Source organism: Gadus morhua, chromosome 1, assembly GCF_902167405.1.
Source record: "Gadus morhua chromosome 1, gadMor3.0, whole genome shotgun sequence".
NCBI lineage: Eukaryota > Metazoa > Chordata > Actinopteri > Gadiformes > Gadidae > Gadus > Gadus morhua.
This window is the reverse complement of record NC_044048.1, coordinates 20228464-20243463: the sequence shown is the minus strand read 5'-3', so window position 1 is coordinate 20243463 and position 15000 is coordinate 20228464.

The window sequence follows — 15000 nt, the reverse complement described above, 5'->3', positions numbered from 1 at the left end:
GACTGGGTGTCAGTAGTACGTCTGCAGCATCACTTTTATTTCAGTAATGTTCAGATTCTAATAGATAATTCAAATGGATCCACATGTACATGAAGAGAGTGTTGCAATACATATTTTATCCATAGGCCTACGCTAAAATACAATTTTAAATTTAATATGAAAGGTTAGATGTTTTAAAATGTGGGTTTAATATACAATTTATTTCGAGTGACATATTATTTAAAGTTTGGTACCAATGATTAACATATATAACTGGCAAAATGGGCGGAAAACACTGCAATTAAAATGATTAAACCTGAAGAACTAGTGGATTAACAAAAGAAACCTTCAGTCAAAAAACGAATCAAAGATCATTTCAATGTTTAGCCGCTAAAACAGTCAGTGCAGACCTACAAGACACCAGGACACAAGTGTACTGTTCCCTCTGAACATTGTAGAGCAACTAGATAATTAGTTTACAAGTGTTTCATAGTGATCACACCACATGGTACCAAAGTCAAGATACAATTAAACATAAACATTATTCTAGTTTAAAACGACCACTTTTAACACATCTGTTATAAATGTCCATTTCCTGAAGGGTGATCTTCACATCGTTGAGGGGACAAAGGCAGCCCTAGATAGAGAACGAGTGTGGTTTGCGGCAGCTGAAAAACCGTTAATGGCAGTCTGACTCTTAACCTCCTAACCTCAGCCTCTAGGACCAAGAGCAACTGTGGAAACATTGAAAAAATAAAATAACAATAGCAGCTCCTGCAGTGACCAGTGAAGTATTCATGTCATCTCCTTTTAAGGAATGACTTGCAGCGAATCACAGCTCTTTTCCAATGGAGGAACCCAACAGTATGAAAACAGCCAATATCTGTTGTCATTAAGATGTAAAAGATAGTCACAAAGGAATGTTTTCATCAATCATTTTATAACATTTAGTTGACAAAGCCCCCAGTTTCTGGTTTCACAGCTCTCGTCTGTCCATTTATATTGGTTCTGCTCCTCAACCACCCTTAAGCAGTTCTTGTCCCCACCACCTTGAGGTCCCCCTCCACTCCAGGAGGGGTCATCCAGTAACAGGACGGTCCCATCAACCCATCTCCAAGTCCCTTCACCGGCCTCATCTGTCGCTCCGAGCCAAATGTCGGAGTCGTACCTGGTAATGAAGTCCATCTCCTCTTTACTGTCCGCAACCACCAGTTCTGCTCCGTGGGAAACACAGTACTCCCTGCTCTTATTCCAGGATAGCTTGTTGGAAAATAAGTAACATTTACAACCAAACTTTACCCAACCACTTGGACAGCACTGTATACAAAGCAGTGCAACTCTCTGTTCCGTCAAATTCTTCAGCTTTAGGAGAAGTTGCTCCATGTCTCTGTCCATGCTTACAGTCTTCTCGACGACAGTCTTGTATTTCACGGCCAACCCAATCAGTCCAGCCAGCAGGACAACAGACAGCAGGCCCAGAAGCACCACCACAGCCCTGATAGGACACCAAGGAGGGCTCACAGTGTCCGGCCGCTGACTTCTTCCTGTTCCCAGAGACTTGGAGGACTCCTCTGTCCCCACAGAGTGCTGCTGTTGATCTCTGAGGCTCTCAGGGCTAGCGTAGATGTCCACTATCCTCTCCTCTCTCTCTCCTTGTGAATACCTGGCCTTCGTCATCATGTTGGGTGTTGCGTAAATCACCTCAGCCATATTTTGACTTCACAGAGTTCTCACAGAGTTTTCAAAGTTTATCTTATCGTCCTAGCACTATGAGTACTTGTTCTTTCTGTGCATTTTGTATGACAGGATGTCATAGACTTAACACCAACTTCGATCAAACAGGAAGTCTTTAAACACATTTTACTTTCCACTTCTGCTTAATGAGACACTGTGTGTCAGTGGTGCGACTGCAGCATCACTTAGGGTCATATCAGTAATGTTCCGATTATTCTACTTCCTTCAAAGCAATCAAAATGTTCATGAAGACATGTTTGAAATACAGATCTTTGTCATAGGCCAATGCTAAAATAAAATGTTAAATTGAATATAAAAGGTTCTATGATTTGAATTAGGGTTTAATACACAAATTATTTTGAGGGAGATATTAGTTAATGTAATATACCAATGATTAAAATATATAAATGGACAAGATCAGGGCAAACACTGCAATTAAAGGATTGAAGCTGAAGATATTGTGGATTTTCTTTTTTATCAAAAAGCAAATCAAAGATCAGTTCAATGTTGAGCTGCTAAAACGGTCCAAGTGCAGACCTACAACCCTATTCAGACACCAGGACACAAGTCTACTGTTCCCTCTGAACACCATAGAACAAACAGATAATTCAAATAAAAATGATTCATATTGATCACACCACATGGTACTAAAGACAAGATACAATTACCGGTAAACATAAACATTACTCTAGTTCAAAATGACCACTTTTATCACATCTGTTATAAATGTCAATTTTCTGAAGGGTGATCTTCACACCGTCGAGGGGACAAAAAAGGCAGCCCTATATAGAGAACTAGTGTGGTTTACAGCAACTTAAAACCAGCCGATGGCTGTCTGACTCGTTACCTCCTAACCTCAGCCACTAACACCAGAGCAACTGTGGAACAATTGAAAAAATAAAATAACAAGAGCAGCATCTATGTACAGCTCCTGCTGTGACCACTGAAGTATTCATGTCATCTCCTTTTAAGGAACACCTTTTAGCCAATCTCAATTTGTATCCAAAGGAGGAACCCAACAAGTATGAAACAAAACAGCCAACGTCTGTTGTAATTAAGATTAAGATCGTCGCAAAGAAATGTTTTCATCAATGATTTTGTTAAATTTTGTTTACAAAGCCCCCCGTTTCTGGCATCACAGCTCTCATCTGTCCATTTATATTGGTTCTGCTCCTAGACCCTGTTCAAGCAATTCTTATCCTCATCACCATCAGGTCCCCCTCTGCTCCAGGAGGGGTTATCCAGTGACAGGACGGTCCCATCAACCCATCTCCACGTCCCTTCACCGGCCTCATCTGTCTGTCCGAGACAGATGTTTCCACAGTACCTGCTAATGAATTCTAGCTCCTCTTTACTTTCCACAACCACCAGATCTGCTCCGTAGTGAACACAGAACTCCCTGCTCTTATTCCAGGATCCCACCACTTTGGAAGTCCGGTAACATTTAAAACAAAACTTCTTCCAACCATCTGGACATTCCTGTTTACAAAGCAGTGAGTCTCTCTGTTCCGTCAAATTCTTCAGCGTTAGGAGAAGTTGCTCCATGTCTCTGTCCATGCTGTTGATCTCTGAGGCTCTCAGGACAGACCAAGATGTCCACTATCCTCTCCTCTCTCTCTCATGTGTTCTTGATCTCGGTCATCATGTTTGGTCTTGGGTGAATCGCCTCAGCCATGCTCTGGTCTTAAGTGTTTCCAGAGAGTTTATCTTATCCTCTTACCGCTATGAGTGCTTGGCCCTTCTGTGTGTTTTGTATGACAGCATGACAAAGTCTAAAGGACAAAATCGATCAAACAGGAAGTCTTTAACCACATGTTACTTGCTACTTCTAGAGAGACACTGTGTGTCAGTGGTATGTCTGCAGCATCACTTTCAGTAATGTTCAGATTCTTCTACATACTTCAAATTTATCCACATGTACATGAAGACAGCATTGAAATAGATATCTTAGCCCCAGGCCTATGCTAAAATGTAAAGTTAAATTTAATATAAAAGGTTAGATGATTTAAAATGTGGGTTTAATATACAATGTATTTTGAGTGAAATTTGGTAGGCCTACCAATGGTCAAATATCAACTCGTCGGGTAAAAATGTGCTCATGGCTCCCAAAGAGCACCTATTATGCTTTTTCGACTTTTATGACCTATAAACGTTGTTATAATGATTTAAAGTCATGTTTAACCATACTTAAGTGTCAAATAATGACGTACATGTAATAAGACGTATTCCCTGCTGACCGTCTGGGGTGGCTAAACACTAGGGACGCCGGTCGCGATTCACCTGTTCAAATTTCCGGGATTTATCTACGTAGAACAATCCGCATTTTCCGTGTATGGTAATGCTGAAACATGCTCTTCCGGAAGGTAACCAATCACAACGGAGTGGGGTTGGCAGGAGGGGGGGGAGGGGGCGGAGAAGGACGAAGCCGAGGGTTGACAGAGAATGCTGAAAGCGCCCAGATGAGGGGAAGAGTTTCCCGAAAATCCATTTTTATTAATCTATTAATAAGAAATTAAGGCCAGAAAAGTAGTATAATAGGTCATCTTTAAAGGGGATTGGAGATGGCCCTCTCATTGGTTTATTGCATGTTGCTCCCAAAACACACCTACAGGTATTCAGCCCAACCCATTTTAGATTTGCGTTGGGCGCAAGAGTCATTTATCCGCCGGTATAATAGCATCAGCGCCAGAGATCTGCCCACAAAGCCACTTCCGTTATGCACTTCTCACTTGCGTTTTAGACCGTTAAAATAGGGCCCTTAGTGTGGTTTGCAGCAACTGAAAACCAGCCAATGATGTCAGCCAAATGTCTGCCTCTTCACCTCCTAACCTCTGCCGCTAACACCAAGAGCAACTGAGGAAACATTGAAAAAATAAAGTAACAAGAGCAGCATCTATGTACAGCTCCTGCAGTGACCAGTGTAGTATTCACAATATCTCCTTTTAAGGAACTACTTGCAGCCAATCAGAGCTCTTATCAAATGAATGAACCCAACAAGTATGAAACAAAACAGGCGATGTATGTTGGCATCAAGATGTAAAAAATGGTCATCAAGAAATTTTTTCAATCATTTTATCAAATTTTGTTCACAAAGCCCATAGGTCATGGTATCACAGCTCACATCTGTCCATTTATATTGGTTCTGCTCCAAGGCCCTCCTTAAGCAGTTCTTGCCCCCACCACCTTGAGGTCCCCCTCTGCTCCAGGAGGGGTTATCCAGTGACAGGACGGTCCCATCAACCCATCTCCACGTCCCTTCACCGGCCGCATCTGTCGCTCCAAGCCAGTACATGCTGTACCACCCGCTAATGAAGTCCATCTCCTCTTTACCGTCCACAACTACCAGATCTGCTCCGTGGGAAACACAGAACTCCCTGCTCTTATTCCAGGATAGCCACCCGGAAATCCAGTAACATTTACAACCAAACTTACTTCTACCATCTGGACATTCCTGTTTACAAAGCAGTGCGTCTCTCTGTTCCGTCAAATTCTTCCGCGTTAGGAGAACTTGCTCCATGTTGGTCTTGTATTTAACGGCCAACCCAATCAGTCCAGCCAGCAGGACCACAGACAGCAGGCCCAGAAGCACCACCACAGCCCTGATAGGACAACAAGGAGGGCTCACAGCGTCCGGCCGCTGACTTCTTCCTGTTCCCAGAGACTTGGAGGACTCCTCTATCCCCACATAGTCCTGGTGTGGATCTCTGAGGCTCTCCAGGTTAGCGTAGACGTCCACTATCCTCTCCTCTCTCTCTCCTTGTGTATACCTGGCCTTGGTCATCATGTTGGGCATCGCGTAAATCACGTCCTCAGCCATATTCTGGTCTAAGCTGTTTCGACAGAGTTTAACTTATCGTCCTAGCTCTGTCAATGGTTGGTCTTTCTGTGCGTTTTGTATGACTGCCTGTCGAAATCTTAAGAGCAGCTTTGATCAAACAGGAAGTCTTTAACGACATGGTACTTTCCACTTCTGCTTAAAGAGACTGGGTGTCAGTGGTACGTCTGCAGCATCACTTTCATTTCAGTAATGTTCAGATTCTAATAGATAATTCAAATGGATCCACATGTACATGAAGACAGTGTTGCAATACATATTTAATCCATAGGCCTATGCTAAAATACAATTTTAGGGTTGACAGAGAATGCTGAAAGCGCCCAGATGAGAGGAAGAGTTTCCCGAAAATCCATATTTAATAATCGATTAATAAGAAATTAAGACCAGAAAAGTAGTATAATAGGTCATCTGTAAAGGGGATTGGAGATGGCCCTCTCATTGGTTTATTGCATGTTACTCCCAAAACACACCTACAGGTATTCAGCCCAACCCATTTTAGATTTGCGTTGGGCGCAAGAGTCATTTATCCGCCGGTATAATAGCATCAGCGCCAGAGATCTGCCCACAAAGCCACTTCCGTTATGCACTTCTCACTTGCGTTTTAGACCGTTAAAATAGGGCCCTTAATGTTGTTTGCAGCAACTGAAAACCAGCCAATGATGTCAGCCAAATGTCTGCCTCTTCACCTCCTAACCTCTGCCGCTAACACCAAGAGCAACTGAGGAAACATTGAAAAAATAAAGTAACAAGAGCAGCATCTATGTACAGCTCCTGCAGTGACCAGTGTAGTATTCACAATATCTCCTTTTAAGGAACTACTTGCAGCCAATCAGAGCTCTTATCAAATGAATGAACCCAACAAGTATGAAAAAAAACAGCCAATGTATGTTGGCATCAAGATATAAAAAATTGTCATAAATAAATGTTTTCAATCATTTTATAAAATTTAGTTCACAAAGCCCCAAGGTAATGGTATCACAGCTCACATCTGTCCACTTATATTGTTTCTGCTCCTTGATCATCCTTAAGCAGTTACTGTCCTCACCCCCTTGAGGTCTCCCTCCGCTCCAGGAGGGGTTATCCAGTGACAGGACGGTCCCATCAACCCATCTCCACAACCCTTCACCGGCCTCTTGTGTTGCTCCTAGCCAGATGAATGTGCCGTACCTGCTAATAAAGTCCATCTCCTCTTTACTGTCCACAACCACCAGATCTGCTCCGCGGGAAACACAGAACTCCCTGCTCTTATTCCAGGGTTGATGCGTATCGGAAGTCTTGTAACATTTACAACCAAACTTATTCCAACCATCTAGACATTCCTGTTTACAAAGCAGTGCGTCCCTCTGTTCCGTCAAATCCTCCAGCGTTAGAAGAAGTTGCTCCACGTCAGTCTTGTATTTAATGGCCAACCCAATCAGTCTACCCAGCAGGACAACAGACAGCAGGCCCAGAAGCACCACCACAGCCCTGATAGGACACCAAGGAGGGCTCACAGCGTCCGGCCACTGACTTCTTCCTGTTCCCAGAGACTTGGTGGACTCCTCTATCCCCACAGAGTCCTGGTGTGGATCTCTGAGGCTCTCCAGGTTAGCGTAGACGTCCACTATCCTCTCCTCTCTCTCTCCTTGTGTATACCTGGCCTTCGTCATCATGTTGGGCATCGCGTAAATCACGTCCTCAGCCATATTCTGGTCTAAGCTGTTTCGACAGAGTTTAACTTATCGTCCTAGCCCTGTCAGTGGTTGGTCTTTCTGTGCGTTTTGTATGACTGCATGTCGAAATCTTAAGAGCAGCTTTGATCAGCAGGAAGTCTTTAACGTCATGGTACTTTCCACTTCTGCTTAAAGAGACACTGTGCATCAGTGGGACGTTTGTTGCATCACTTAGGGTCATATCAGCAATGCTCTCATTATTCTGCTTGCATGTTTGAAATAGATATCTTTGTCATAGGCCAATGCTGCAGTACAAATTGTATTGAATATTAAAGGTTAGATGATTTAAAATGTGGGTTTAATACGCAATTTTAATATACAGGGGCCAACACTGCAATTAAAAGGATTAAAGCTGAAGAAATAGTGGATTGGCAACAGAAACCTTCAATCCAAAAGCAAATCAAAGATCAGTTCAATGTGGAGCCGCTAAAACCGTTCAAGTGCAGACAACAGATAACAATTCCATGTTGCATCTCGTGGCCAAGAAAGAAGAGTTGAGGAAGAAATGGTTGGATTGGACATTTAATCATTCATTCACGGGCCACGGCGGGAGTCTTGTGCCCGGGCCACGGTCACGGTGCCCGTGTTGCCCGGCGAAGATAAAGCTGTGTCACGTTTTGAACTACACACTGTTAGTGTTAGTGTTAGTACACTAACTCCTGATCTGAAACCTGTTTGACTCCTGATCTGAAACCTGTCTAACTCCTGATCTGAAACCTGTCGAACTCCTGATCTGAAACCTGTCTAACTCCTGATCTGAAACCTGTCTCACTCCTGATCTGAGACCTTTCTTACTCTCTAACTCCTGATCTGATACCTGTCTCACTCCTGATCTGAAACCTGTCTAACTCCTGATCTGATACCTGTCTAACTCCTGATCTGAGACCTTTCTTACTCTCTAACTCCTGATCTGATACCTGTCTCACTCCTGATCTGAAACCTGTCTAACTCCTGATCTGATACCTGTCTCACTCCTGATCTGAGACCTTTCTTACTCTCTAACTCCTGATCTGAAACCTGTCTAACTCCTGATCTGAGCGCTGTCTAACTCTCTAGCTCCTGATCTGAGCCCTGTCTAACTCCTGATCTGAGGCCTGTCTAACTCTCTAACTCCTGATCTGAGCCCTGTCTAACTCTCTAACTCCTGATCTGAGGCCTGTCTAACTCTCTAGCTCCTGATCTGAGACCTGTCTAACTCTCTAACTCCTGATCTGAGACCTGTCTAACTCCTGATCTGATACCTGTCTCACTCCTGATCTGAAACCTGTCTAACTCCTGATCTGATACCTGTCTCACTCCTGATCTGAGACCTTTCTTACTCTCTAACTCCTGATCTGAAACCTGTCTAACTCCTGATCTGAGGCCTGTCTAGCTAACTGTCCCAGCAGGACTTCCTGAGAGCTGCTCTCCACAGGAAGGAGCCTCCCATCAGAGGCGTTTCCTGTCGTCTGCCGTCTGCCAGCAGAAGGAGAAGAAGAAGAAGAAGAAGAATCGGATGGGTTCTGGCTGAGCTTCAGGCGGCAGGCGCCGGGAAGCAGCTGGCATCGAACCCGTGATTCTCCCCCAAGAGGAATGACGCAGGGAGACAAAATGGAGGCGGTGAGGTGGGACGGGACATGGGGGGGGGGGGGGGGGGAGTTGGACGCCGCGGGAACGAGGGGGGCCGGTGCCAGCTCGCTAAACGGGTTCTCCGGCTCCCAGACGCCGTTTAGCGGCGCTTGGCGTGTTCATTCTGCTTCCTCCACTTCCTGTCGGGCTGGCATCTGTTCTCAGACCCCGGGTGCTGTTTATTGGTTTTACCACGCCAGACATGATAACAGTGGCTTTTGGTCTGTTTGTGCGGGTGTGTGTGCGTGTGTGTGTGCGTGTCCGTGTGCGTGTGTGTGTGTCTGTGTGTGTGTGTTTGAGCATGTGTCTCTGTGTCCGTGTGTGTGTGTTTGTGTGATCGTTTGTCTCTGTGTTAGTGTGTGTCTGTGATGGTGTGCCTCTCTGCCTGTGTGCGTGTGTCCCTTTGTCCGTGTGTGCGTGTGCTTGTGTGTGTCTATGTGTGCTTGTGTCTGTGTGTGTGTGTACATGTGACTCTGTATGTGTGTGCGTGTGTGTGTGTGTGTGTCTGTCTGTGCGTGTGTGTGTGTGTGTGCTTGTGCGTGTGTCTCTGTGTGCGTAAGTGTCTGTGTATGTGTGTGTGCGCATGTGTTTATGTGTGTGTGTGTGTGTACTGTGGTTGTGTCTCTGGGTCTGTGTGTGTGTTTGCTGTGTCTCTGTGTGTGTGTTTGCATGTGTTTGAATGTGTCTATGCCCGTGTGCATGTATGTGTGCATCTGTGAGGGAGAGAGGGAGAGATGGGATTTGTTGGAGGGAAGAGTAACTAATGATGGTGTTTTCTTATTTTACTGTATCCCATAATATAAACACCTCAATAATCAGGATGGGCCGTCACGGTGGTCTGTCCACCTGGGTGCCATACCAAAATGTTGCCTGTTTGATCGAACGTATATATAAATATATATATATATATTAGGGCTGTCAAGCGATTACAATATTTAATCGCGATTAATCGTATTATTGTCATAGCTAACAAACGATTACTCGCTAATCTTTTTTCTATGCTAAATATCCCTTGATTTCTTCGTCCCATTAATTGTTCTAATTTTAATGCTCTTATCAACATGGAGAAGTGCATCGGCTTGCCTTGTGCAAATGTTTTTTTATTGATAACAACATTGGCATATACTGATCAAAACAGGAAGATACAAAAAAAGCCTATAGTGCAATTAAACGATGAACATACAAACATACTGCCTTGGACATAGCAGTCAGGCTACTGCTTCTTGGTTTTGAGCCAAAAAAATAATAATAAGAAATCCTTTTATTTTTTTTAAATATGAATTTGCGCTAATCGCGCGATAAAAAAATTGACGCAGTTAAAATTGGACTGCGTTAACGCCGTTAATAACGTGTTTAACTGACAGCCCTAATATATATATATATATATATATATATATAATATATATATATATTGCAATCCTTACATTTTTCACCTGGAAGAACATTTTAATTTTCCACTCGTAAAGCAGCAGAACACAGAAGTGACATTGACAGAGAGTCATCACAGGAGATTCCATTTACGACCTCCCCTGGTACACCCCCACCATCTTCAACCCCATCCTCACACCCCCACCCACCAGCTCAGCCCCATGGGAGCAGAAAACCACTGAAGAAGAAAATCATTCCATCAGTTTATCTGTGATGGTGTCAGAAGTGGGCATGACAGCCGGCAAACGTGTGTATATATTTGTGTGTATTTCTGTGTGTGTGTATTTATCCGTGTATATGCATGTGTGTGTGTGTGTGTGTGTGTGTTTGTGTGTGTGTGTGTGTGTGTGTGTGTGTGTGTTTGTGTACGGTGTGTTTGTGTGTATCCGTGTCTGTGTGTCTGTGTGTGTCTGTGTGTGTGTGTGTGTGTGTGTGTGTGTGTGTGTGTGTGTGTGTGTGTGTGTGTGTGTGTGTGTGTGTGTGTGTGTGTGTGTGTGTGTGTGTGTGTGTGTGTGTGTGAGAGAGTGAAGGACACCATAGTGTTCATTCCGAATACTTTGAATACCGGAGCTATGAGTTGAGGGGTCGATAACATTAACATAACTTATTGTAGTATAGAAACACACACACACATGCATGCAACCACACGCTGGCACGCAAAAAAACGCACACACGGGCCTGCCTCTACAGCGCAGAGTGTTGTGTGTTTCACTTAGGCAGACTCGCTGCGTTGCATCTTCGTCAGTCTGCTTTCATACATGAAGCACCGCAGCCAATTCAGAAGGCCTTGACCAAACCCCTCGATGTATCCATCCCTGACGTTACTATGGCAACCACCTTCAGCACCATGAATTGGTATGCATGCTCATGTCGAGTGCTCACACACACACACGCACACACACACGCTCACTCACAGTCATGCCTTCGCTTATCTGCATATCTGCACGTGGATATCTGTGTTGGTGTGTGTCTGTGTGTCTGCGTGCGTGCGTGGGTTCTGTGTGTGTGTGTGTGTGTGACGTGTGTGTGAAAGGGGTCTGTGTGTGTGTGGTGTGGTGCGTATGTGTGCGTGTCTGTCGGTGTGTGTGTGTGTGCGCGCATGTGTGTGTGAATGTGTGTATGTGCGTGCATGCGAGCGTGTGTGTGTTTGTGTGCGCGAGTGCGCATACGGTGCGCAGACGGGTAGTAACTCATCATAACGAGAGCGAGCAGGAGAGGAGCTATATGAGACGGAGAGAAGCTAGAAGAGGAGCAGTGAGAGGAGAAGGAGGTGTTCAAGAGGAGTAAGACGAGAAGGAGGAGTATTGTTTAAGGGTAGTTAGAAGAGGAGTAGTGGGAGGGAAGAGGTGTTCATGAGGAGATACGAGAGGAGAAGTGAGAGTTAGGAGGTGTTCAGGAGGAGACGGAAGAGGAGGAGGACCAGAGAGAGGAACCCGGGCTTCCTGCCATCAGATCTCTGCCCGCTCTCCCTCCAGCCCTGTTGCCATCACTTTACAAAGAAAAACTCGTTATTTTGAGTCCCTAATTAATCCTATCGAGACGTTTGTGTTGTATGGCCTCACTCCATCTGAAAATGTGTTTTGGTGCGTGGCGGAAGAGACGTACCATTGTTTGAATCTACATTAAAAGTATTAAACAAAGCGTGTTTTGGATGAGTTCTGAAGCTGTGGCTGATCAGAGGGCTGTGAGGTCAGAGCCCGTCAGCCATTTTGATTTTCTAAAGTTAATTACTGATCATCAAGGCGGTGGTCTCTCCTCCTCCTTCAGCCTGCTACATCCGCCCCCACAGCACTGTTCTAAACATCTCCTTGATTTGCATAATAACTGGGTGCCTGCTGGGCGCCTTCAGCCCATTGGGGGATTAATCCCCGTACATCAGGATAATGATGTTGTAGCTCGACGGCCGGTTTGGTGTGGAGGTAACCTGCAGCCACGTGTAAACGCAGCGGAGGAATCCAGTTTCTGGTGTCGTTGTGTCCTTTTTGCTGTAGGAAACCAAGCACGCACACACGCGCACACATAGACACATACACGCACGCACGTACGCACGCACACACACGCACACATAGACACATACACGCACGCACGTACACACGCACACATGTACGCACACACATACACACATTCAGGAGTGTTCTTGTATGCAAATGTGTGAGTGCACACAAAAGCATACATGCACGCACACGCACGCACACGCACGCACACACACACACACACACACTGACACGCACACACAGACATACACACTCACACTCACACTCACATTCATACACACACACACACACACACACACACACACACACACACACACACACACACACACACACACACACACACACACACACACACACACACACACACTCAGGAGGGTGCTTGTATGCAAATGAATCAGTGCGCTCAATATTTTGCCTCCAAGCACACGTGTGTGGTTGCACACACACACACACACACACACACACAAAGACAAACACGCACACACACACACACACACACACACACACACACACACACACACACACACACACACACACACACATACACACACACAGGATTCCTGAAACAGACTGTGTACAACTCCACTAAAAACATTGAATTATTCATAAAGAATTAAAGTCGGGGAGATGGAGGCGGTGAACAGTGGCGCCACAATATTGTGACAGGTGAAGTTAGGAACGCAGGCAGCGTGACCATTATTCACAGCAGACGCCGCCGCGTCCAACACAGTATAGTGCAGCAGCATACAGAATGACACAGGAACACAGATCTGGGATCAGCCCTCCTTACCTTGTGTTTTATCACCGTGATGCTAAGGTGCACCCCGGCATGGCGTTCCCCCATAATGCCTTCTGATCCCACGCCGCTCCACTTAAAACCCCTGGACCGTGTGGTGCTCTCCCATCGGACGGCCAGGGACGCCGTTTACAGCCTAGTTTGGTCCGTGAGGCGTGGCGGGCGCCGGGGACATCAGGTTTATCGTCTCCGGGCCCAACCAGCTCTTTAATGTCCGGAGTCTCACTGGCTCGTTGCTCCGGCTTATCTGAGGTGGGCTTCTGGTGGACTAGGGCCTCTGGTGGCCATGATGACGGCACGTGACCCTGAACCCTGCCCTTTAGACATGTCTCTATGCCGAGGGCCATGAGGAGAGGAGGTGGGAGGAGGTGGAGAGAGGAGGTGGAGGAGGGAGAGAGGAGGAGAGAGGAGGGAGAGAGGAGGGAGAGAGGAAGAGGAGGAGGGAGAGAGGAGGAGAGAGGAGGGAGAGAGGAGGAGAGAGGAGGGAGAGAGGAAGAGGAGGAGGGAGAAAGGAGGAGAGAGGAGGGAGAGAGGAAGAGGAGGAGGGAGAAAGGAGGGACTGGAGAGAGAGAGAGAGAAGGAAGAGGAGGGAGATAGGAGGGACTGGAGAGAGAGAGAGAAGGAGGGGGAGGGAGAGAGGAGGGACTGGAGAGAGAGAGAGAGAGAGAGAAGGAGGGGGAGGGAGAGAGGAGGGACTGGAGAGAGAGAGAGAGAAGGAGGAGGAGGGAGAGAGGAGGGACTGGAGAGAGAGAGAGAAGGAGGGGGAGGGAGAGAGGAGGGACTGGAGAGAGAGAGAGAAGGAGGGGGAGGGAGAGAGGAGGGACTGGAGAGAGAGAGAGAGAGAGAAGGAGGGGGAGGGAGAGAGGAGGGACTGGAGAGAGAGAGAGAGAAGGAGGAGGAGGGAGAGAGGAGGGACTGGAGAGAGAGAGAGAGAAGGAGGAGAGAGAGATAGGAGGGACTGGAGAGAGAGAGAGGAGGAGGAGAGAGAGAGGAGGGACTGGAGAGAGAGAGAGAAGGAGGAGGAGGGTGAGATAGGAGGAGGAGGTGGATGAGGAGTAAGCAAGAGAGTGGAGGTGAGAGGAGGAGAGAGGAGAGTGGAGGAGGAGAGATGAGAGGCGGAGAGAGTAGAAGATGAGGAAAGAGAGGAGATGAGAGGAGGAGATAGAGGAGATGAGATGAGGTGATAAAGAAGATGAGAGGAGGAGGAGAGAGAGAGGAGATGAGAGGAGAACAGAGCTCGATAGTCAGAGTGCAAGCCCAAGCTGAAGGGTCCCGGAGGTTAAGAGGAACACCTCCTCTCGGCGGGACCTCATCTGGGAGAGAGTGTGGCCTCTGACCCCTCCATTAATAGAGCGGGGGACATCTGTCACCCTGATTGGCAGAGCTGGTCACGGTCCTGGATGAAAATCAGGATCCTGGATCCAGATCAGGACCCTAGATCTGAATCAGGATCCCCATCAGAGACTCAAGAGGAAACCGATTTCTTCCATCTTTATCCTCCATCTCCACCTTCCTCTCAGCCCTCTCTCACTTTCATGGTGGGTTCTTCCAGGCTTACCTCCAGCTCCCAAACCTCCCAACCACACCCCACCACCCACAGTGATGAACAGGAAGTGAGGTGGTCCGACATACAAACCCTCTCCCCTACACTGGCACACAGCAGGACACACAACCGGGGTGATGACACTGCTCTACATGGTGATGGTTACGTTGCTGGTGAGTTGTAAGTGTAGACCTCAGTTTATATTAAAGGGTAACGCCCACGCCGAGAAGAAAGAATTAGAGCAATCAGAGGGAATTGTGGGAATTGTAGTCTCTGTTCTTTTACTGTGTCGAGATCACTCAAAAGCCGTCCTTTCGGCGAACAAACTCTCTTTTTTGACATCACGCCCTCTCTCTTTTATTTTAATTCTG